The sequence below is a fragment of the Corvus hawaiiensis genome, chromosome 6 (assembly GCF_020740725.1).
Source record: "Corvus hawaiiensis isolate bCorHaw1 chromosome 6, bCorHaw1.pri.cur, whole genome shotgun sequence".
NCBI lineage: Eukaryota > Metazoa > Chordata > Aves > Passeriformes > Corvidae > Corvus > Corvus hawaiiensis.
Genome location: NC_063218.1, coordinates 56,377,985 through 56,404,248, shown reverse-complemented (window position 1 = coordinate 56,404,248; position 26,264 = coordinate 56,377,985). Strand labels below are relative to the sequence as shown.

Here is a 26,264-nt window from a genome sequence, read left to right as displayed (position 1 = left end):
TATTAAGAAAAAAACCAAAACAAACAAACAGGTCTGGAGCTTGGTATTTCTATTTTCTATAATTTTAAATACATTCATAATTAATATTTTGCCTTCCTGAAGAAGTTTGCTCTCAGATGAATCTTTTAGAGCTTTGCATTTCTGTGGTGACCAAAACCAGAATGCCTTCTCTAAGTGGGGGCAACTCAGTTATACCTGTCAAGATGCCCCATTTTCGTGTTTAATTCATTCCAGGAAAAATTAATTTCAACTAATATCTTGAATTCCTTTAAGTAACAGCTTGAAGGTATTTCCAGAAGAGAGAAGTGCAGGCAAACCCCATAACCTGCGTCCAGCCCAGCTGGAGCCCCTCTGAGCTGCTCCCACACGTCTGCAGGCGGCAGCATGAGAGCAGCTTTCCAGCGCAGGATGCTCCGCTCTTCCCCAGCCTCCCACGCTCCCGCAGAGGCTCAGGCAGTGCTGGGAGATGAACAGGAGCAGGCAGAGCTCCCCATGAAACAGAAGAGCCCTTTTGGCGTTGATGTTTTTGGGCTCACCCACACAAACCCAGACCTGCTGAGCACCAGGCACAGCGAGAGGGTCGGACGGTGCCAAAGCTGATGGGACTCAGGGCAGGTCAGTCCTTCAGACTCCTACTGATCATAGCTCCAACCTGGAACTGACTCCTTACACATTCTGAAATGCCACCATCTCTTGAGAGCGAGGTTTCTCTTTTAATTAAGACAGCACTCTGGAGCTAAGTCACTTTGGCTGATGGCAGATGTGAAAGAGAACCCGAACTGTTAAACCCAGCAGTATTGTCATGCTTCAGCTTTAGGTACGTAGCCCACAGAACATCCCTGCAGCAACAATTCACACATCTGAAGCCTCTTGCTGAACATTTTGGAAGAGCCAGGCCCCTCAAAACCGATCCCATAAATAACAGCAGGGAACTGATTGCTCAGCCCTCCGTTTTCAAACTGCTCCTTTAGGTCTGTTGTCTTCCCTGAGCTACTCCTGCTGGCATGAAGGGATTAGGTTGGAGCAATTGGGAACTGGGTAACAGAACTACTGAAAAGCCAAAGCAAAGCACAGTCTCAGCAGAGCAAACTTTGCTTGTGATACAACAAAACCTGTTCCCTCTTCCCTCCCTCAAATCCAGTAAGACCAGAATGTTACAAAAGCAAGAACTAGGTTGCCATGACTACTATAAATTAACATCAACATCTTCTCCTTAACACTTTCCCTCTTAAAAATCTAGTTTCTGATCATAAGAGTAATAATCTAAAATTTTCTGTCATACCTAAAACATAGGTAGGATTGTTCAGGTGTTTCAATAATTCACTTAAGAGAACATGGAAACATAGATTTGTTTACATTGGAAAAGGTCTCTCAGATCCTCAGGTATTGCTTTGCTCACAACTAATTTTTACAACCCACCACTCATTGTAGCAGGTACTTAGGATTTAGCAGGAAGAATTCATCTGTAAAGGATTGTTAACAATTTCTTTTCCCACTTTTTTTGCCTGTTGGGGAGTAGGTTGGATCAGGCATTGTTCTGTGACACGTAGATTATGTAACAGGTCTTTACACCTTTCTTTTCACTGTGTATTTCTTCAGTGTAATAATAATAATAATAATACCTGAAAACCTCTGCAAAAAGGATCCTTCCCTGTAGAAAAGAGGTCTGACAAAGTGAATTGGTCATACTTTCTTCCCAAAACAGGGTTAAGGTTATGCATGTTTGGAATCCTGTTAGTAAATTGCATTACATTATCTCTGTTTGCTACAGTGAAATTGCAAATTAACCCCCTTTAAAAGTGGGTCAGCTCACATCGCCTAAAAGATCAGCACCGTGTGATCAATCTTAATATCGTTATCAAGTAATCTGCAGAAAAGTGCTTGGCAGACAATGCACTTTGACTCTCTGCCCAGGGCTCCTGCTCTGTGATTAATGGTTATGCTATTCCCCATTTGAGCCCTGATAAGTTACACCTGTCCACCACTTAGGCAGACTTCATCAGGAATTCATGGAAGCACTAAAAATCACCAAAAGCCGAGGAGCAAAAGAGGAAAAATGTTCTCAGTACTTACAGGAAAAGTTGCTGGAAGTTCGTATTTCAGTCTCACCCTCTGACAATCATATCCTTTCAGTGCTTCCAATGTAATATTTTCCAGATATGCACAATACTTTTTACATGTACAACTCTGAATTTACGTTTACCATGAAAGGAGATTTTTGCTACTGTATTATTATATGAGTTGCCAAAAGAACAAAATCTATTGTCTGAAGATCAGACTAAGTGAGGCTGCAGTCATCCAAGCACTGGCTGGTACATCTGTGTGATGTATGGACAGTGAATATTTGTGTGATAATGTTTACTTAAACCATGTATTTTTGCCCCATAATATTTTCTGGAGAGGTTGCTGGCTGAATCATTGTTGATTTACTGCCATATGTGAACCATCTCTTTTGAGTGCTGCCAGTGCTGCAGCTCCTCGTGACACAGAAGGCCAGCAGCAGGCTCTCAGCTGCTCAACATCTGTCTCTGCCCTTTAGATGGGGTTTGTACAGGACACTGGCTTCACTTCAGATTAAATGCAGCTGTGAATATCATTAATGATTAACATAATTATGAGATGGTTCCCTCAGCTTGTTGTTCCACACCATGAAATGCTGGGTAGATAAAAAGGCTTAATGGCCTTAACACCTCCTTGTTTTTGACTGTCCACACCACCTGGTACAGCATTTTGTGGGGTTGAATTGGGCTCTGGACACCACTCTGGCTTAAAATGGCAGCAAAAATTAAGGGGCTGCATGTTACTGCCCTGGAGCAGAGACAAACTGGGGAGGTACAAATAGTCTTGAACTGATATTTCCACAGGACACTTTGCTATGGCTTCAACAACACATGGTAGAGAGCACCCATCATGCAGAGGAAGAACCATAAAAATGCAAAATATAACTTCCATATTAACAAAAACCCGGAGCTGTTTGCTCCATCTACTCCAGCATTTGTAATAACAATGGCAATGAACAACGCAAAGACAGGAACAGGGAGGAGTTTTACCTCATCATTAAATTCTGAGGCATTATATTGTTATACACAGCTGTCATTTGCTTTATTTTCCTGACAGAGATTATTTCTGGATTTTTTTTTTCCAAACAGCTCACTGGCTGGTGGTGCCATGTGTTGGCATTTTACAACTACAGCCACACAGAGGGCAGAAGAGCCTACACCTACCCTGTCCTCCAAAAAGCCCTTTTAGAATAAAGAACATGATGGTTCAGAACTGGAAAAATATTTTCTCCAAAATCTTACCAAGAAAAATAATGGCTGGGTGCTTTCAAAGTAATTTTGGTGTTTTCTCAGGCCACACTTGGGTTAATGCTCGTAACTTAGTTCAGTACTTTTCCTCCATAAGTCTATGAAAGCCAAACTGCCCGGTGACTTCAGCAAGATTTCAGTGTCTAAGAGGAAATAAAGACCATTTCTTGGACCTTCTTTGCTCTTTCAGAAACTCTTGAGGATCCTCTCATTGTTTTTGGTTTCAGTATTTAAAGGAATCAATGTTAATCAATCTCTCTGGAAGCCCTATAAAACTGAGAGTATGTCTGGCTGCAAAAAAGTCAGCAGAAATTGTACAGAAACATAACATTCACATGGCTGATACTTAACTTTTCAACAATTTCATAATTCCTCAACTCTCCGTTACACATTTCCCGCAGCCAAGAGATGACTAAAATGGTTTAACTGAATTTCACAACTTTCCAGATAATAACTGAGAACAGCAGGCAAAATTGCAGCAAAAAAACCCCAAACATTTTTCCTCCCCTCCTCAACAGGACTTTATCTCAGCAGCTTGCCTCACAAAATAAACAACCTTTCCAGTACAAAAAAACCAGTGTGAATCTCATGATTTTTAAATGGAAGTATGGGAGGGGTTTGTTTTGTTTATCTAAAATCCGCTTCAGTGGTTTTTATGAAACACAAGTGCCCCGTGCAAAGTTCTTGCTGCAACATTGAATGGACTTTGCCTTGTATGTGCTAGAAAAGGGGGTTTCTAAGTGCAGAGAGTTGGTCCTGCAAGCTTTGTTCACAATCATTTGGAGGTAAAACATGCAGAAATACCCTTCCCCTCCCTTGAAGTGGTGGCTCTCATCAGAACCAAGCAAGTCCTTTTGTAGGAGGAAGGGAAAGAACTGCATGTTGTACTGGCATAAGCAAAGAGGCAGGAAATCCAAGGACAGAACACATGGAGGAGGCTCAGCTTCCCCAGGACTGAGGAAAAGGGCTGGGGCTACTACAGACGTCCAGATGGAGGAGGGAGAAGCTACCATGGAGTGGCTCAGCAAAGAGCTAGACTCCCTCATCCCAGCCCTCTCTGGAGCCATGTGCTGAGCCCAGGATTTGAACCATCTGTGCTGGATCCCCACAGCAATAATCTAATGTTTCAGTTGGTCATAAAGTTGGAAACAAGCAACAAAAGGCAAAAAGTGTTACAAAAGCCAAAGAAGTGACAAAACAAACGGCTGGAGAAAACAGAGCAAATGCATAATAAATATCATTTTAATATCTCCTTGCACCAGTGATTTGACAGGCAAAACTGAGGATGACTCAGATATTTTTCAAAAATTTTTAAAAACCAAGCTGTTACTCACAAATCACTTGATTTTATTTTTCTAGAGATCCTTTGGTTTCATTACATTGTGTACACACTTCATACAGGGATGGCTTCATTTTACACAGAAGCACAACAAAAGTGCCAATCCTTCCCATAATCTGCTTCTATACCACGACCAGTTTTGGTGGCTACAAAAAGAGTTTCCATAATATACCCTTTACTTGTATCCAGGGTTTCCTGGGGGGAAAGGGGTCATTTCTTTAACGTTTTTCCAAGAGAAGATGAGAGCCAGGAGATCTCATTGTTCATCTCCTTTATTCCCCTTCTCCTCCTGCCCCAGGACATTTTGTTGTCAAGGTTGGACACCTGATTTTTTTGTTGTTCTTCTTTGGGGGCTTTTTGGTTGGTTGGTTGGTTTTTTGTTTGTTTGACGGTTTAAAGCATCCTTAACTTTAACATCACAATGAGGTAAAAGAAAGTTTTGGCCTCATGGCATAACTCCACTGACTCCAGTAGAAGACCAGCAAAGATCAATCTGTTCTACAGCATTCTTAAAAAAAAAAAAATCACATAACTTTTATATGAGTTGTAAATCGAAGGTATTGGACCCACGAAACCCCCATGCAACCAAATTATACAAGGAGGAACTATGTAAAACCCCGTGAATCCTGATATGTAATTCCCAGGTGGATCAGGTACAGCTTTTTTTGCCTGAGATTTCAAAAACTCTACTTTCATTTGGATCCCCCTAGGGCAACCAAAATACTTTTTTTCTTCTCCTTTGGTTAAAATGTTTATGCTTGTCTCACTTCCCAGAGCTACAAAGTGCAAAAACTGGATCTTCTTCATTAAAAATAAACAGGAATTCTCTAAAATACTCTGCTTTTCCCTAAGAATAAAACCAGGAGAGGGCTGCTACTCCACATGAGCTGATACTGCTTTAAGCAACCTGGGCTAGTGGAACGTGTCCCTGCCCATGGCAGGATGGGTGGAACAAGGTGAATTTTATGGTCCCTTCTGATCCAAGCCATTCCATGATTCCACTAAGAATTAGAGAACTGATACATTACACCCATTTCTGTCTTTTGCCAGCTCTGCCAGTCTATATTTTGACCCTGTATATATTGCAAACGTTAAATTGTGAGCAAACATGAATAATTTAATGGTAAAATACTACAAAATCAGCCATTCCAAAGAAAATGTGAAGTGGAAAGAAGGAACTCGTCCATCCTAGGAAGCACTGGAGAGGTGAGAGTCTGCAGAAGGAGGTGGTGGAGATGTTCTGCTTTTAGATGATGGAACCATAATGAAAAGTCAACTTTTCAGGCCACCCACTCCGTGGCTCAGAGCTCCCCTGTCTGACATCAACCCACATCTATGTCAGGATGTATTTTTAATCTGTCCTAGAATGATGTCATGCAATAATCAAACCACTGTAAATATGGTTCTTGTCGTCACCAATGAAACAAAATTAGCTTTTATACCAGAGAAGAGCTTTTAACCCAGCCAGTGACATGATCGGAGGGGAAAGGGCTTTAACAAGGAGAGAATAAATCTTGGGCTCTTCAAATGCAACGCAGGTTCAAGTGCAAAGCTTGAGTGCTTTAAAAGGAGAACTGCAACTTACACATTACTAGAAAAAGAGTTGGGAGAAGGGAGAATTCTTTTCACAAAACAGTATCAACATGGAGACAGTAAAACCCTGGAAAAGGTAATGGTGAAGCACTGGAGGAGTAACTCAGAGTTCTACCACAAAAAAGGCAGGTAAGTTATTCTTTTGGTGTCTTAAATCCTAGATAAAACTTGATTCTATCCATTTGCCTCCTGGCATATCCAGGCAGCAGTGGGTTCATCTACTTTGCTTTCCATCACTTACATCAAAATTTCCTCCTTTTTCAAAGAATTCAGGTGCTGTGAGGGCAGGGGGGAAGAAGGGAAGGATTATGGTAAAGGAAATATACAAAGTTGTAAATATTTTATTTTCATATCCATATAAGAGCATAAAAAGAGCATTGGAAAATAACAGAAACTGAACCACAGCTGCTTTATATACATTCTGGTGCTGTTTCTCCTGTGAGAGTGGTCCTGATGTATTCCTCATCTGCTCCACAGATCATTTTAATTAAAGCATTAATAGATTTCAGGCTGTCAAAGCCAGAGTATCTGTATACAGCCGGTGTCAGAGTCTGTATCTCCACTCACACACTCCCATACGTTTTGTTCAGCCTATTATTGAATTAATCAAACACGGCAGCCACTCCTAATGACTTGTCTTAATCAGCTGCATCCATCACGGTGCAGGCAGGGCTGGTGAGCCCTGCTACAGCTACACGTGCTGAGCTCAGCTGAGCCATGTTCCCCCTGTCCCCCGTGCAGTCACATTCATCCTGCAGTGCCACAAGCCACCAGCTCCTCTTTGTCACCGGTGGGAGACACAGCTGCAGGCCCTGCTAGGCTGAGGCACTGTCCTGCCAGCTCTGGTGTAATAGCAGCAGAAATTGCACATTTGCCAAATCCAAAAAGGTGGATTCTGTAGCTGTCAAAAAATACCCAGCTACTCTGTCATGTTTCCCCAGGTGTTCCAAGGAAGTTGTGCTTTCTCTCTAACAGGGAAACGGCTCCTGCAGTGTTGCACAAAAACATGCTCAGATAATTATTTTCATATTTTCAAGTACACAGGAATCCTCACATTCTACACATTTCCCCACTTCCGACGCAATTGGATTTTGGTAGGTGATTCATACAGCAGTGGCTTCAGCTTAACCCCTTTGAGTGCATCCATCATTTTGGTCAGGATCATAAGTAACAGTGCCTCTCAAAAACTAAATAACATACTTGAGTGAAATACTCATCTGTTATGTACATGTTTTCCATCCAAATAGCTTCACCTAATAACTCATGAAAGCCTGTAGTAGAGGAAAATGATGAGATTAAACATGATGCTTTTTGATACACTTGCTCCCTTCCATCTCAGAAGAACAGTATTAGCTAAAGCCATTCATTTTGTCTAAAACGATCTCTATAATGCTTCATCTGCTTAACAATTTCATTAAATTCTCCATCCCTGGTAGAAATGAGGTGCAATTTAAAGCAGCCAGGGATTTTAGCTGCCCTTATCACTATGGGGGTGCAGCAAATCCATATTTATTCAGTCTAACATCAGTGACATGATCTGTATGTTACAGGACCTCCCAGGATGTGACTCATGAGGCTGGACTCGTGAGGAACGAAGTGGTGTCCTCTCACCATTGCCATTTGTCACAGCATTTGTGAAATGCTGGTACCAGACAACTACTGACCATCATCAGCAATTATTACACTAACCAACAATAATTACAGCCGCATAAATGAAAAATCATTTCAAACCAACAGGCCCATGTCACCACCAAATCTCAAGCCCCGTAATACTCCTTGCCTTTTAACAGACACTGGTTTCAGAAGGCTGGAGAACAGATGAGGCGGCTTTCATCACACCAAGCAAATTAGGGAATACTTTTCCTGCCAAACTGAGAACGCGGAGGTGGAAATCTCTCTGCTGCGGCACGAGCAACCGGAATTCTGGCATTACCAACACTTTCAGAGGTTGATTTGCTTTGAAAAAGTATGTTGCAATGTTGTGTAAGGCAGGTTCAGGAGGTACTTGCTGATGGTTTTGAAGACAGTGTTAAATATTATGCCTTCCATAGTCAACATAGGAGACACAGGTAACTCTCCTTCCAAAAATCATGGTATGCTGTGCACACATCACAAGTTAAATTTTACTTGACTGTGAAGATACTGCATCCCTCAGCTCATAAAGCAGCAGGAAACAATGTGTTCTGGAAAAAAAATATTTGTTGGAAATCCAGCTGTCTGCCTTGCCTAGAATGGGTTCAACATATGCAGGTGTCAGCCTTACAAGTGCCACAGGCAGGATTGCACAAAACAGAGGCATTTTTGGAGTCAAGACAGTTCACACTCCTCTCGCAACACCCAGTCACTCATCCAGCCCTTTTATCCAGCTTATTCTCCTGGTGCCTTGCATGCCCCACTTTGGGAGGCAGAAGAGGGATCAGATCCCCACAGGGAGGCTGCTGGTTAGGGAAACCTGCTGCAGCAGAGCAGCTGTGGATCAGAGGAGGGAAAAAAGAACTGTGCTCCCTAGTTATAATCCCCTGCAGGGCCTAAGGCTCTTAAAATATTCTCATTCCATTGCTGCAGGGCGTGTTGTGGGTTTGGTTTTTTTCCTTTCTCTCTGTAAATCAAATGCATGATTTCGTTTCTGCTTCCAGTTTGAAGTACACAGAAAGTTTTCATGATGCCCGCACAAACGTTTGCATACTGAATATTTAAATACAGGAGCAGTATCCACATCAGTTGTCAGGGCAAATCGTGCCCTCAGGAGGATGCACAGCACTTTAGAATCCAGCAAAATTTCAGCCCAGTGAAGTTTTATAAAGGATGGAAATGCCACACTGGAACAAACGGTAATTTTATTCTAATGATTCTAATAGGATTTAACCAACTCCTGTATCAGTCAGACCTGCCTCTAGGAGAGCCCTCACATCTTCAGCAGCACCCTGACTGAAGCAGCCCTCTTCCACCCACCCATAGACAAAGGGCTCTTTGATTTGAAATGCAATGTGGCTGAGCATTAATGACCCCAGAAAGCTTTTGAAGGGGCTACAGAAAAATAATTCTAAACAGGGATTAGCAATGGAAGCTTCTGTTTGTTTCTCAGTAGCTGAGTACAGATGGTAAACAAGTAGGTTTGGGGGAGGGGGAGCGTTATTCCTGAAATAACAGAATAAGGAAAAGTTGAAGACACAACAACTGAAAAATATTCTGAAAATACTGAAAATAACAGAGTTCAAGGAAAGGGGAACAACAACAGAGATGCTATGCATTTGCACACACATTTTGTTTTTTGAAACCCTCAATCTGGAGAGAAAAAACTACTCTCAAAAAACAGTGGTCACCGTGGCTCCTGGCCTGATTTTTAAGCTGCTGGCTGGAGGTCAGCTTTAAGCAGGGCACTGTGACACCCAGAGCTCCAGCCAACAGACATTGATTCCACTGCAACTCAGTGTAATATATTGTGATGTAATTTTCCATCTGCAACACTTCTGAAACAGTATTTGACATAATTCTCCTGTATTTATTATCTGTCTGGGATCACTCTCCCTTTCCTCATACACATCACCTTGCAGAATGAGTTTCAGAATCAAATTCTGATCTCAGTATGGGTGTATAGAACAGAGGTGCTGTTTGAGAACACAAGAAAGGCTCCTTGTACAAGCTCTTTCATATCGGTGCCTTTTAATCAGAAAAAATGACAAAACTTTTCTTTTTCAGACACTCTTCAGCTGCTGACACCCTGACAAACACCTATTTCCCTCAGATCCCATATCCTGAACCGGTACCTGAGGTCTGACACTCTTAACACACACCTTTCACACAAGGATGAACCCCCAGTACACATGGGGTCTCAAAGCCAAGTACATGCTCCTGGTCCTACATCAGGGAATAAGGGCCACACAAAGCTCTTTCACTCAGCAGTATTTTCTCTCTTGTTGCTGGAAGCTTTCAGACCCCCATTCATCCCTCCCCTCACCAGACACCACAAGTTACCTACCTTAGAAGACACAGGCTGTGTGAACAGTGAGCCAGGAAACACAGGATGTCTAGGCATGAAACAGATCACCTTCTGAAATCAGCTAATTCACATTCCAAAATCCCCTGCTGTAGCTGAAGCAGCCCTGGAATGAGAAATGTTTTGCCAAAGGTCACAGAGCCACCAGAGATGCCCTTTTGCACCAGCCTCTGTGCCTGCAGCCCTCTGCCCAGCTCCTCACTGGTTCTTTTCTTCTGCTCTCCTCACATTTAACCTTTTCTTGCCTTTGACCGTGTTCTACTTTATTCCATGAGCCACCCCGTCCCATTCCCTGTGGTTTCTGTGTCTGACTGGAGGGTGAAAGCACCCCTAAAACATCAGGATCTTACACTGTAAATCAGGACAACCTGTTCTTCTGTCTTCCAAGTCGTGTGGTGTATTTTCCTGGACCAGATTTAGTTACATACATGAGATTGTTACATATGTTTAGTGCAATATGTCTTGGGGTGACTTTATGATGTGTATCCCCTATCGCTGCCCTATGCCCAGGAATTAATTTTGTGCCTTTCTATGCCTTTAAACTGAGCCTGGGGGGGGGGGGGGGGGGGGGGGAACTGAGCAAAACTTCTTCAAAGCAGTTTGCAGCTTGTTCAAGGTCACACAGAGATAGAGACGGCTCTCTGCGTTCAGCTGCGGTGGGAGAGCGAGAGCGGAGGGAAGCACCCTGCTTGCTTTCTTTCCAGCCAGCTTTCAGCCAGTTTTTCAGCTCCTTTTCCTCCAGAGAATTGCCCTTTGTTTTCCTGGAACTCCGATTTTTTCCCTTCTTCTCTGCTGGACAGTTTCAACACCAGAGCACATCGGGAGGACTTTCCACCGGGCACAGAGGGCCTGGCCCTGGGCCAAGCCCCAGCTCTGAGGAGACCAAAGGGAGGACTCTGACATTTTTCCCAGGTTTTTCTCCACAGCGAAAGATTTTATTATTTAGCATTATTTTCCTTTTCCCATGTGTTTGTTGAATAAATAGTTTTTATCTCTTTCACTTTCCTTCAAGGCAAAAGGTTTTTTCCTGAATCTGGTGGGGAAGGAGTGGTTTGTAACCTGCCTTCTCTCAGAGGATATATTTCTAAATTTGGCCAAACCGGCACATAATGCAATAATGAAACTCCTGTCTCCTTTAGTAATGCCCCTTCCACTCACTCTTTCTGCTTTGCTTCCCAATGTGCTCCCTCTAGGTGGAGGAAGGAAAGCATTTTGGGGACTGTTTTTCCCCTTAGAGAGATCCAGATTCCACCAGCATAATGTTACCTGTCATTTTTTGACACATACTTAAGACAGCAGAATTTATATCAGTCAAATTTTAACAAGAATTCAAACTTATGTGAAAGAATCCCATATAAATGGAAGCCTATCACAAAATCAGTGCAGTAGGATTCCCACATTTTAAACACTGGATATTTTCTGAAGCTTTTCTCTCCATGATCAGAACTCACAGAAATTGTTGAACCTATATAAATGAAGCACGGAGCTACTAAAACACTTCATTATTCCTTCTGAGCACTGTTCAAATACCAGTATTTACCTCTGAGGCTGTAACAAAATTGCATGTTTCTGCTCTGGCAGGAAGAGCCTTCCAGAGTCAATATTCATATTGCTGTGGGGAAACACATTTAATCTCCACATAAGCTCTCCATAATTTTATTATTATTATTTATAAGACAATGTATTGGGTAAATAGCAGCAGCTCCATCTATGTGCGGTGTTAACAGGAAGGTTTCAGAGAGCAGCAATTTGTAAATCAGCCTTTTGAAAGTGAAGGTAGGGACACAGCAGCCTCCCACTGCACTGAGCAGTTCTGCAGAGCCCCTGAGATCACCCTTTGAACCTCCTCCCTAAGTTCCACACGAGCCTGGGGGCTTAGCAGCAAGTTGTCCCTTCTCTCCAGTTCATACACATCGTTTTTACTCAATAAAGTATTATCTCCAAGCCAGAACAGGAGGGGTTTTAATTTAGGCACTGCACAAACACAGAGCTGGAAGGAAAATACACTTTTCAGAGGAGTGTAATTATCCAGAACAACAAACTTGGGAAAGAACTTGGAGGGAAGAGTGGTGCCACACAGTGCATTCGCACAGATGTGCGAGGGTGAAGTGTGCTAATGGCTTTACAGACTTCTTGACAGAAAACACTGATTTATTGACTATTCCTGATGGTGATATTAATATTAATCTTATTCTTTTTCTCCAGTTAAAGGTTTTATATTCCAATGACATTGTAATCATAAGTAAAAAAGAAAAAAAAAGGATAGAAAATTAAGGCCAGCCTGCTTGTAATGTTCAAGAAGATAAGTGTTCATTATAGCAATTTTATATAGTGGGAGTTATTAATTTGGCAATTCAATTGCTCAATGACTGTGTCGTTAATAATCAGGTGATTATAATGAAACAAATACTCTCAGTTGTGGAGTTAGACAATGAAACAGCCCTAAAGTGGAAAAACAGAATTATAATGTTTATGTTTTCCTCAAATTTATGCTATAAAGTCAGTGCATAGACTAAATTTTGGTAGCAATTTCTTCTTTTATATCTGTAGGCTGTGTGCCTGCCTTCACTTTTTATTATTACTGTTAAAGCTACGTTATAAAAAGGACAGAGGAGAAATTAAGCTGGAAAATCTGATGAAGTATAAAGTATATATTTTTGCTTTCAACGTCTTACCCTCCTTAAAATTAAGCTCTCCCATTAAACTAGAGGTGGCTTGTCACTGCATTGCCTTAGAATAATAAAAAGATGCAGAGGAGCCATATCTGCTTAATTATCACACTTTCCAAAAAGCGACCATGCTAAATTTAAAGAGCAGTAAAACTTCAGCAGGCTTGGTCACCATACTTAGAGGCTTAATAATCCCTCATACATGAGGGATTTTTCCCTGCTGTAGTGTCTCAGAGCTGCTCTGTTTTGGAGACCCTTCTTCCTTTTCAGATGTGATAGAAAGTTAAAAAGCCCCACAGCTTCAATGCACTTTCTAACCATGCCAGGTGGTGTAATAAAATAAACTACCTATCATAAAACCACTTAGCTTGGAAAAGACCTTCAAATCCTCAAGTCCAGCCATAAATCTGACCCATCCCTACAGCCCTCCCTGCTCCTGGATCCTTAGACAATAACTGCAACAGAAATATTCTCAAGTTTTGATATCCCACAGTTTTATTCTCTACTGATAAAGTGAAGGAACAGGAAATACGCTTTTAAATTCCAGGTTAAAATGAAAGAAACCTGAAACAAACAGTTGTTTTTTCTCACATGTACAAGGGATTTAAAAAAAAAAACCTAATGAAGGAGCTGAAGGAGCAGGTGCTCTGGAAAAAACGCAACAACTGGATGTGAAAGCTTGAGAAAGAAAGATCAGTGCAGGTACTGTTTCATGGTTTTCTCCTTAAAATATTGCAGGGACACTGAGAAGTTGTCTGCTGGACATATTAACTCATTCTTCTAGCAGAGGACCATTATTTAAATTCACTGTGTTATTCCATTACCATATGGAAGGCAACTGAGGACATAGTGTAATAAAAATTAAAATAAAAAAGGGAGTTTCCTATGAAAATTTGAAAGAGAATATCAGATCATACAACCAATGTCAAAAACTATTATATTTTAAATTATCTATACTTTTAATAAAAATTATAACCTTAATCTAGCTAAGATTTGAACAAAATTAATATAAAAAGCAGATATATTTATGATCCCTTATGATCACTATTGTCTGCTTCTTTTCTAATGGAATAGGGACATATTCATCCAATTTACAAATGCACAACTTCAAGGAAAACCACTTCAAGACCAAAGAATAGAACTCCTGGATTCTTGACTTAATTCAACCCATGTCTACCGGGAGAAGGGCAAAAGGAGGGTGTCCCTCTCGGAAAATAACAACACTACTATAAAGTAGGAGCCATCTGTTTTGGGTTGTTACTTCTCTTTATGAATAAATATAGCGTAAACTGAATAGCTGAGCAGAAATTAAAATCTTATATGAACCAAAAGGATTTGGATCATACTTCCAGACTTTTGTCAAATGCTAAACGAACCAGTTTCTGAAGGCTGGAAGAGCAGAGGAAAACACATATGCTGAACAACCCCTGAGACAAAGGAAGCTAAACTCAGATTACTTCAATTTTCTGAAAGGTTTCAGCAAAGGTTATACAGGATTTCAAATATAGAAAGCAAATAGGACAAGAACTGGCATTATTGCTGGCATTTCTAGCATTTACTAATTTGGGTATTTACACACTGGGAAATCTCTGCATAATTTCACTGTTTAAATCCATCGATGGAAGGTGCATTGACATTTTTGGTCAGTGAATTTGCTTTAGTTCAGAAATAAGGTTTCTTCAAATTCTGCTAAGAACTGCAAGGGAGAAAATGGAGGAAGAACAGATGATTTGTGACTCTGCCTTCTGTTGAAGATGGGTGATTTTTTTCCATATTCTGTCAAGGAAAAAGAGAAGAAGATGATGGTTAGAGCGCACTGCAGTGACACAGTGCCGAGGTTCTTTTTCTGGTGTCTGTTTGTTTGTTTGTTTGTTTGTTTGTTTTTGGGTTTGAACAGGTCACTATTGTGGTATAGTTCAGATATTCTTCATTCCCATTTGGAAAGTCTGAAGGAGGACGCTCAAATACAAGAGAACTCTTGGAATAAGAGCTCCAAAACATATTTGTTTGCTACATTATTTGTAAAGGCAGTAGCAAACAATACATGAAAATAAAGTGAAACTAAAATTCCCTTGATGCTAAGGAAAAACCAGGCAATGTTCTACTCATTTATTTAATAAAACCCAAACAAAAAAACCAAAAACCTACCAAAATCTGTTACTCATACAGAATGAGGCAAATTTTGTGAGGTTTGGAGATTAGTTATGTCAGTAATGCAGAGCTTACTGTCCTTCCAGCTCATAGTTTAAAAGGTAATTTATATGATTTTCTTTGATCTCTGTAGATTGTTGGTCTTTCTGTCAGAGCCTATTGGAAATGTTCCTGATGAGATAATTGTAAAATAATAGATTCAACATGAAACTTGATTAAAAACAGCCCACTTGATTTCAAGAGCAGGAACACAATAAATACTCAATTGTCTTGCTGGAATTCATCTAGTTTGAGGGGGAATATTGTGTGTAAAGACTGTATCAGCTGGACTCAGGAAAATTCTGTTCGGTTCACACAAGGAAATTTCCTTTAACGAACCCATGAGGGTCTGGACTGGAGGGAAAGCCCCAAAGAGACGAGGCATCTGGCAAAATATAATTTTCAGGCTTTTTATTACCACCCAGACCACTCTGTATTTGTGTTTTTACAGAGCATGGAACAGATAGTGCATTTTTGTTTCTGGGAAGAAAAAAAATCTAAAAATTGAAGTAATACCCAACAACACTTTCAGTTCTAATTTGTCAGATTATCTTGGCACAAAGTAGATAATAAATCATGACCCAAAAGTTCTTTTTCACTTAAGATGCCTCTTCTGAAGGGTTCTTTCCTTCTGATTAAAGATTTGAATCTTTAAATTGCCCTGATTACAAACTGCCAACAACTCACGGCGCCAGAGCATTCTCGAGAAGTTCATCAGCCCAGCATCCAGCACAGCCACCAGGCCTGCAGGGGACTGAAGGACGTGGCAAAGGCACTGGGGCAGGGGTGGCTGCCAGAAAACCCAGCCAAGGCAGCGCCCATTTTCCCTCCCACAGGCAGCATCTTCAGCTAAGAGAGCATTTGCAGCCACGGAGTGAGTTCAGCTTGAGCTTTAAATCACACAACCTCTTCTGGGGGGAACTCATCCCTGTGCCATTGCTGGTGTGCTCTGCGAGAGCTGTATTTTGTGAGACACGTCTGACACTGATGACAGCAAAGACAGTAAATCCATCATGCTTCAAACAGCATTTTTGGGAGAATTAAGAGAGGCTGTTTCTGCTGGCTGAAGCCTCCTGTCCATGAGCCTCAGCTTTCCCCTTCAGCCAGCTCTTTAGCAGCAGGAATGCAAGCGGGAATCATATTGTGAACAAACAGTCTGACTGCTGCAAGTCTACTCTACATCTTCATAGAAAAAATACAAATTAGCGTGTTTCTTCTATATATAATGGAAGCAAATTGCCTGGAAGAAATCCTACAGCTACCCACTTTACGATTTACTTAAGACAAACATTTATTTCCAGTCAGAAACAATTCAGTGATTTTTTGACAAAGGCGATTGTGGAACTTCTGGGGTCTGTACAAGGAAAGGCTGTACCAAGGAAAACAAACACACATTTACAAAAGGGACTCTTATTTTACTGCTGTATAAATTATGGCATCTCAGTATTTGGGTTTAGCTGTTAAAATACTTTTGACATCACTGTATCACTTGAGGAAACCCTCTTTTATTAAGGAAAGAACAAAAATCGTTTTAGTCCCTGAAACAAAATTAAAATCCTATACCAAACAAAGTTTCCTTTGAACAAAAAGAAGAACAAAAGACTCCATAAAGCCTCTCAAAGATTTTGTTTCTGCCAGCCTGACTTATAGGAAAGGCCTTCAGACACATCAGCCAGGCACAGACAGCAGAGGGGAAATAGAGCAAAGATGAAGAAGGTCCTGGTGAGTTTGTTTCCAGATCCCAGCAGGAAAACCACAGCACAGTCAGGACATTGTGTGTGCACAGACACAAAACCTTGTACATTTGTTTTTGATCAACTAAGTTTACTCTAAGTTTAGACCCTCTGAGCCACACATATAAGACTAAGAAGAAAATAAGCAAAATACAAACAAACAAACAAACAAATCCCCAACAAACCCCAAAACTCTAAAAAGCCCCACTCAAGCTCATCTCATATTTTCACTTATGACTATCCTACTAATAAATACGTTTTTAAAGAGACAATTAGAGCAAATATTACCAACCTTCATGCCTATATGTGTTGAATTACATATTCAATTTTTTACATTTTATTTTAGTGCAGATCTATAAGGGGAAATTGGTAAACACAATTTATTATACAGAAGCAAAGAGGAAAAGGGATTACAGTTTACTGTCACATTTGCAACCCTCAGAGCACAAGCACATTAGAATAACTCTATTCCATTAGATCCTAAACCCATCTCCTCCTGCCTCCAGCACTGGGTAACCAGGAACGGGAAAAATGTTCAGCCTGTGCTACTTTCTCCAGCACACCATGCCAGCCTTGCCTGTGTAAGGAGGAAAAGAATAATGACATAACTGGGCTTTCTCTGCACTGACAAGGGATATCTGGGGTTTAAAATGCTGCAGAATATTATCCCCAGGCTTTAACAGTCCCTGGTTCTTGCATTTCACACATCTAACTACCCATACATACACTTGGAGCTGGAACCCGAAGAGATGATAAAACAGAGCCTAATTTTTGGATGAAGGTCAATATCTACTTACAGGCTGTGTTTCAGCTGCAGGTACAAAGGTATTTAAAATGAAGAGGTGATCAGCATGTCAGGCCATGTTCACCACCACAAAGTTTAGTATATTAACAGGGGCCAGTGACAGCACAGTAAAGGTGAAATCCCCCCTCCTCAAAAAAACAAAAAAAGCAGCAGCAGTTTCACCAAACCAGGAGAAAATCCTGCCTTTTCCATTTGCCTGATTCTCTTTGGTTCCCTTTTAGTTTTAAGACACTGTCACTGAAGTTTAGACATCATGTCACATCATCCAAGGGAACCTGAGAGGAAGATTGAGTATTAGGAAGTTTCTGCATTCACTCATGCATCTGTAAAGCATTGGAAAACCACACACTTATCGAGATGGGCACAGGCAGAGTGGTTAATTTTTACTTTTTTTCTCCTGTGCACTAATCCCATGGAAATCTCCAGCAAATTACAGGCATGGGCACGGACACACGCTAGTAAACAAAAGGCTGAAACCTCAGAAGTAAGTGTAAACCAGCAGGTTCTAAACACAACTGGTGAGCAACACCTCAGAGTCAGAGGTGTGGGCCAGCTGCAGACTCGTGTCCTGCCTTGCCATGGCTTTGGAGAGAGCACAGAGTTTTGCACAGGCTGCTTTCAGAGTTTCTGCCTCTCTGCCTGCTGAACGAGTCAACAGTCTGTCCAGGGCTGCTGCTGACAATTCTCAGCAGTAAAAGTAGCTGTTAAATCTTGAATTAGTTTGAAGTCAGGCTCATTAAATTCGGAAATGAGCTACAAAGATGTTTTCAAAAAGGATGAGCAAGTGAGTAAATTTTTAATTACTTATCAAGGAAGGGGTTTCAGTAGAAGTCGTCTTTGCAACTATGCAAAGCAATAAATATAACAGATTTATAGCTGGTTTTGTTTTCATGACAAACACCCAGGATTTGAAGGGAGTACAGAGATCAAAAATGGCTTGCTTTGACCAATATTTATGTAATATTGTGTCTCCCAGCACACAGACAGAAAAAAGTATGAACAAAACATTCTCTCCTTCTTAAAGGAAATAATCCGTGTATTTACATTCAAACAAAAATAATGAGACCTTCTCTTCAAGTCATCCTAAAACTTCCTTACATTCCAGTCATACAAAGACACGCTTTGATCAAATCCTGGCACTTGTACAGCGAGTTCAACTGCTGGAAGATTCTGCAGGTCATTCCTTGTAGCTCTGCTTGTTCATTCTCACATTTAATCTGCCTGCATCAATCCAACGAACGCGAATCGATAGCGACAAGGTGATGGACTGAAATCATCATTCAGGCCACTCTGGTTTATGGCACTCTGTGCTTTAGGTTCTGGCTTGCCCTAGGCCTGGAGTTTACCCTGGGTGCCTTGGACCTGGAGTTTACCCCTCTGCCTGCAGGAGCAGCGGTGCTGGACGGAGCAGATGCCCTCACAACCTGCAGTGAATTTTGAGATGTGGTTTCCTTCCCCCACCACCAGGCAATTCCTCATTTTCTGCCATGGGTAATCCAGAAATCCTTTCCCTACCAGCAATTGTATCTGAGATCAGGAGACTTTGATGCACCCTGAAATGTAAATAATGCACAACACACAAATACCTTCTCTCAAAATCTTGGGTCTGGCTTTATCAAGGGCTTCCACAGCACCACAAATAGCTTTGAATGCATTTTAGTTGGTCAGAGAACGTCCTTGCACCCACTAAGCCCTTCACACAGCCATCATCACAGGACCAGATGGCTCTTGAGCTTCCCCACACCACCACCACCACCAAACTTGGACTGCCACAACCTGCCAGCACCAGTGCTCTGCACAAGGCAGCAGAATAAATCAGACCCACCATAGAGCAGCACTGGGTGGTTGCAGATGACAGGGTATTTTTGTTTCCAGAACAACAGAAAATGGAGATTTTGAGGCTGAGAGAAAGCATGTCAAAACGAGAACCTTTTGCTTCTGAATAATTCTTTTCACTAAAGTTAGATCAGCTTCAATAACACATAACTGGGGAAAGGATACTCCGAGCAAACCTAGGAAAGATGCGACATGACACACCAGCAGAGAAAAAGAAGTGATCTATGAGAGTATGGAGAAGGGAACATTTTACATTATTACATGTTATTACATTATATGTATTATACATTCTTTTTCTACTACACAGCTGTGTTCCCTGGTTATGCCAAAGTGCAGTTTAGCCCTGACTTTCAATCCTTCCCCCTACTGAACATGCAAAGGATTGTCATCCTTGCTCCAGAGCATGAAATCTGGCTGTAAGAGCTCATACTCAGCAGAGAGATTGCAGAACATATCAGTACCAGCAATGTTGTCTGCCACGTTGGTGAAACATCCCCACATCCTCTGAAATGCATTTCCATGACAGACTGGCTTCGCAAGGCCCAAACCAGTTTAGTTGATTATTTTCAGTACATATTCCCTCAGCCCTCAAAAGATTTCAAAACATGACAACGTATTACTGAGAAGTATGTCCTTTCTGATGAGAAGATCCAAGACTCTGAATTTGGAATATTTTCTGCATTACTAAAATCAAAAGCATTGAAAATCAAAAGTTTCAATTAAGTCAATCCCCAGTTTAACATTTCACGTTGTCAATTTTTATACTCTGAACCCAAAAATGTGACAAAATCAGTGTAAAGAAAACAAGAAACCATTAACTAGCAGAATTTAGCTGTAAATACCTCAACAATATGCAATGCTCCTGTGGTTTGGTAAATGTAATCTATTGATAAACTTCTCCCTTATGAAGTAGCCTGTCTGAAAAAAACAAGTTATGGAGTGATTAATTAAAAAATATATCAATAAATGACTTAAAAGAGGTTCTAATTTGAAAACTAAGTACTGATCATATTGCCTCTCACTGCCAGAAAATCTGAAGACGCTGACAGAAATCAAAGTACACTTTTACCTTTTTAAGGGTGAGCTCTGCCATAAAGAAAAGTCATCAGGAGCAATAGTTTTTAATTTTACTTAAGCATTTTTATAGTAAAGCCTCAAACTTGGAGTATTTAAGATTTCATTCTAAATGCTTACCAGTACTCTGAGATTAAGTGCAACTTTGAAGACCAGCATCAGCTTTTACAGCTTTTTAAAGTGTCATGAAGCAATAAACTGCATGATTTAGGTGGGTAAGGGAAGGTCCCAGAAAAACCCATCAGCTTTTGAGTAACAGTGGAAGGAATCAACTCCCAGTTTGAATTTCAAACTCTCCAGGTATCTAAACTTGTAGTCTCCCAACATGCCCAGCACTTTCTCCTTTTTTGAGAAAACCAACACGACCATTTCTTGAGAGAGCACATAAACAGGGAGCTGGAGACTACTGAGGCACGGGACTTGCTCAGTCCTGAGGGATGCCTTGAGCCAAACTCTCTCTCTGTAGGATATATTTTTCCACTTGTGGTCTTTGGAGCCTGCCTTGCCATGAGGACACAGCACCAGCAGCTGTAACACAAAGTGCCTTCCCCAGCCCCTTCATCCCTCGCTGCTCCCACTCCTGCAGCAGGTGGTGGAGGGAGGATGAATTATCTCCAGAGGAACCTGCTGCTATTTCACTGCCGAGACTGAGGCTCAAACCACCGAGCTGCTACATCAAAGATCATTCCACTACCTTTACTTTTAGTCAATTTATGAGGAGTGCACTCTGTGCATTTTTCAACACAGACCAAAGGTACCAAGCTTCAGCAGATGGCACAGAAATATGCACTCCTAGTGCACGGAGCCAGGCTCCTGGGGCTCTGATTCCATGACAATGAGTTAATTTTCATCCCTGCTCTCTTTCAACTCATTCAAAGTAGGTGCTCATAGACTGGTCTGCACTCCTGCTACCTTGAAATGCTCTTCAGATGTGCCTAACCTTATTCTGATGTGCTTAACCTTATTCTGCAGCATCTCTTCCACCGCAATTTAAGTTCTTGCAGAAACCATCTTATAGTCTGTGTTCTAAATCTGAGTTCTGGACTCTGTGCTTGTACAATCAATGACAAAAAGCTAAGTGTTGTAACACTTAAATTCAAGACAACCTGGATTTTTATTTTGTCTCGTTTTGCAGTCAGCTACTAATCCATATAATTATTTATGTTTCAATATAAAATTCTTAATTCAAAGTGCAAAAGAAAAGCATCGCAGTTAAAAAGAATATAGTTTATCTATGTTTATACCTAATTAGTGTCGATGTATTTTTTCAAAATGCATCCAGGAATCTGGCAATTCAATTTCTGATCCCAAATCCACCAAGGTATATAAAGAACTGCACTCCAGTTATACAGACCACCCTGGATACAGTAGCATTTGTGCAGAGGCTATTTATTAAGTTCTGGCTTGGAAGACTTACAACGGGAAAAAGCAAAGTCATGCCAGGATGTGGTTGGTTTGATAAATAATGGAAGGAGATTTCATAATACAGAGCTCTATTATTCCTTCAGAGTAAAGTGCAACAGAGAAGGAAAGCTAATAACACAGCAGCATAAATTCCTCCTAATGGAGAGACAGGCAGATTGGTTCCTGGAGGGGGGCAGGATTAGGGTTTGTACAAGGCCTAACAGACGTAAGTTACTCCGGGTTTACTCACTGGTGAAGAGCTCAGCACATCCAGGCAGGAGGGGCAGCACTGGAGCTGCTGAGCTCCCAGACACCAGAACGTACCCAGGCTGCTCGGCAGCCCCCTGGCCAGCCCTGCCCTGCTAACAAGTGACAGTACAGCATGCAACCTGGCGTGATTTCATTTGAAAAACAAACCAATACATGAAATTGCATTATTCTTCTATAGGGTTGAAAAGCGCTCCAAGGTTTAGCTGCTGTCACAACACCACGCTGCTAGGCAAGCAGCTGGAAAAAATATGAGAATTTTTGATGAAAATGAAATGCATTTCAGATCTTTAAAAACTTCCCTTCGTTCAGTCTGCTTTCTGTTTTTGTAACCCCCCCAGGGTTCAGCCACCTTGTATTTTGTCAGTTCTATCTCTCCAGCCATCTACCACTGTCACCAGCTTCATTTGTGAGGGGGAGCGTGGGGGTGTGATGGAATCATGCAGTAGAGCTGTTTGAACGATTCAGTGTTGTCTGGGTATTCCTCTGCCATCTATCACCCAGAAATTTATACTGCTTTTCAGATCACTCAAAGGAATTAGAGCTCTTCAGGATATAATTTCTTTCCCTGCAATTTCTTTTCCTGGCAAAAGTAAAAAGAAGTTCAATCTGTTTTCACTGAAAGTCCAAAAAAGTATTAGACCACACACTCATGCTCAGACAGCTGAACATAAAGGTGTCTGGCTCTATATATCTTAATTTTCCTCTCCTGAAATCAAGAGCAATCATTGTATGGATACGGTGCAAAAGCATGTTCAAAGTGAGCCTCAGCTGAGGCAGAGATCATTTCCTTCTGATGCAGTACAACACAATCAACATCTGTGGGAAACAAAAGCCTCTCATAAGGGCTTACAGAGCACAAACAAAAGAGCGGCCCGAGGGGCAGATAATCAGTTTACACAGAACTCACTGTAGCCATGTTATCAAGATGGAAAACAGCGGCAGAAATTAGGCTGAAGTGCAATAGCATTTTAGGATTGCTGAGAGTGCGATCAAAGAGGGCACACTGCACGGAGAACCACTCCCCTCGGCAGGCAGCTGGTGCCACTTGTCCCCTCAGCAGACGAAGGGCTGAGCGGGCACTGCCAGCTCCCGTCCCACAGTTCTGCTGCCACCGAGGGCAGGCAGAGCCCTTGAGCTGTCACCACTCTCAGAATCCCCCAGGAGAATCCGGTAGCAGCTAAAGGGAGGATGGAGCACTTTGGAAACCGTCTGCAAACTGTAACTCGAAACAGCCCAGCTCCCATCTCCTGCCCCCGCCGCCGGCTGCCACCAGCTCACCTGGACCTGTCCCCACCCTGGCCCTGGTGACACGGGGACGGCAGCAGTGGGAGAAGCAGGGATGGGCAGAGCTGAGGCACGGCAGGGAAGGCCCTGGAAGCGCTGGAGCAGCAGCGGGTCATGGGAGAGCAGCGGGAAGGTGAGCCCTGAGTGGGAAGGGCTCTTCCATCCACATCAGCCGGAATCTGAGGTGAGGAGCACTGACAGGCTGGCCCAGTGTTCTGACTTCACAGAAATGCAGCTCTTCGGCCAAAAAGTGGAAAAGTAACTTAGAACAAAAAATATCCGTTTTCTCCAAATAGAAAGCTCTGTTCCATCTGAAATGTAGAATTTATTTCTGAAATTACATTTCATTTAATCAAAGCCTCTTTTCACCTTTAAAGCTTAATTTCGGGAGCTCTAAAAATAGAGCACAACTCAAAAGGGAAAAATTTGCATCTTTGACCCTCATTTGTGAATAATTTTGGTTCGATAACGATGGCTTTTCGTTAATGACCTCAGCATACCTTGTTTAGTTAACTATTTATCCAAAATAGCTTCCCTGGGTCTAACCATGGTCCCAGAGCATATCCACTTCTGTGCTACGTAAAGCTCTAAAGTACCATCCTCTGCCTGTCCCACTAGCATCACATCACAAAAATACAAAACTTTCTACTATATTTTTGGTACTCTGCCATTTTTCTCAACCATATTGTGTCATAACATGAAACATCTATTATTGCACCAGTCATAAAAGACCTCAGAGACTTGTAATAGATCGAATGTTACTAGCCCAGTCTGACATCAGAGGACTGAGGTCTAAAATGTTTCCTCAGAGGAACAAATGTCTGTAAATAACTGTATTGTGTTAAAAGGTCTGAGAGCAGCCACTTTACGACCTGCCCAGTGCCTGCTTTGAATGTGCTTCCCTATAGAGACTCCAGGAGCATTTTATAAATTTAACAGTTACTATGGAAAGAGATTTTTATCCCACAGTAACTACTGTCTGGAGGCAATTTCTTGGAATATATTTAATTAAAAAAAAAAAAAAAAGCCTTAGGGGAAATCACCCCATTGTATTTCAAAAACAATTATTTCTGTCATAATTCTGCTGATACTTTATGGGTATTGCCTTGTACTTTTAATACAGGATTCAGACTCCCTCTGCATTCAGGAGGTGCCATGGGCCAGCAGGTGTCATTCTGGGCAAGGACTGACCAACCACAGGTTGCCGTCACGATGGAACCTCACTCTCCACACTCCGTATTCTCTATTGCCATCACCAAAGTAATGAAGCATCTGAGATGAAAGACAGTAAAAAATTCAGTTATCACCATTATGAATTCTTCTGTTCCAGCTGCTTTGCTTCTCACTTCAAATTACAATCCTCTGCATAGCCACAATATCCTAAGCAATTGCACCAGAAGTGATTAAGATATTACACAAAAATGAAGGATTATCAAACTGAGGGAATCCTGGCTGGAGTACAGAGATGAACAGATGAGTAACTCTGATCCTGCATGGAAAATAAAGAAGTAAAATACATGTTCAACAGAATAAACTACCAGCTGTGACACAAATTAGAATTCCTCTCTTGACTTTCCTGGAGCTATGCTGATTTACATCAGGCAAAGATCTGTTCCATGGTTTAGCCTTGTCATGTATCATCAGTAGCTTCTTTGCAAATTATTAACTGTGTGCTGGAGGCCAATGCTCTCCTGGGGTGCATCAGAAAGAGCATTCCCAGAAGGAGTGATCCTGCCCCTCTGCTCAGCCCTGTGAAGCACATCTGGAGTGCTGTGCCCAGCTCTGGGTTCCCTGGGACGAGAGAGACATGGAGCTCCTGGAGCGGGTCCAGTGGAGGGTAACAGAGATGATAAAGGGACTGGAGCATCTCTTATGAGGATGGACTGAGGGAGCTGGGCCTGTTCAGCCTCCAGGAGAGATGGCTGGGAGGGGACCCTGTCGATGTGTGTCAGTGTCTGCAGGGAGGGGTCAGAGGATGGAGCAGGCTCTGCTGGGTCGTGCCCAGCAATAGCACACGAGGCAATAGACAGAAACTGATCCACAGGAAGTTCCACCTAAACCTGAGGAAGAACTTCTTCACTGTGCAGTGACTGAGCACTGGGACACATTGCCCAGGGAGGCTGTGGAGTCACCTCCCTGAGATATTTCAGAACCATCCGGACACAATCCTGTGCCATGTGCTCTGGGGTGGCCCGGCTTGAGCAGAGAGGCTGGACCAGGTGTCCCACTGTGGTCCCTTCCATCCTGACCACCCTGTGATCATTTTCTGTGTTGTTTCAGTTGTCTCCTCACTGCATCATCAGCAACACTCTTCAACATCCAGTCAGCCTCCTCCCTGATGTCCTCCATTTCAGCCTTATACTACAGTGACTGTCACATAAGACAGTTCTTCTTGAAAAATGAAACACTTCTAAACCAGAAGTTATTTAGAGCTAGACCAGTTATTCACCGAGGATCTGACGTATTTGTTTTAAATATCTGTTCTCCCTCTTTGTCTTGGAGTGACTTTATGATGTATATCCCATATCGCTGCCCTATGCCCAGAAATTAATTTTTGTGCCTTTCTATGCCTTTAAACTGAGCCTGAGAGGGGGGAGGAAAAACTGAGCAAAACTTTTGTAAAGCAGTTTGCAGCTTGTTCAAGGCCACACAGAGATAGAGCGAGAGGGAAGGGAAGCACCCGGCTTGGTCTTCTTTCCAGCCAGCTTTTCGGCAGTTTTTTTTTTCCTCAGCTCCTTTTCCTCCAGAGAGCTGAACTTTTG

General features: G+C 41.9%; 2 long non-coding RNA genes across 2 annotated transcripts in view; one reads left to right on the top strand and one right to left on the bottom strand.

Annotated features, from left to right (window-relative positions):
- Positions 1–10,711, bottom strand: part of LOC125327137 — a 69,155-nt gene extending 58,444 nt beyond the window's left edge. The window contains exon 1 of the long non-coding RNA XR_007204139.1: positions 10,220–10,711. This is a non-coding gene — a long non-coding RNA (uncharacterized LOC125327137). The remainder of the gene's footprint in view (positions 1–10,219) is intronic.
- On the top strand, positions 6,127–25,055 carry LOC125327138. The gene is made up of 2 exons (XR_007204140.1): positions 6,127–6,369; positions 24,626–25,055. It is a non-coding gene; the product is annotated as an uncharacterized LOC125327138 (long non-coding RNA).
- Positions 25,056–26,264: the final 1,209 nt, after the last annotated feature.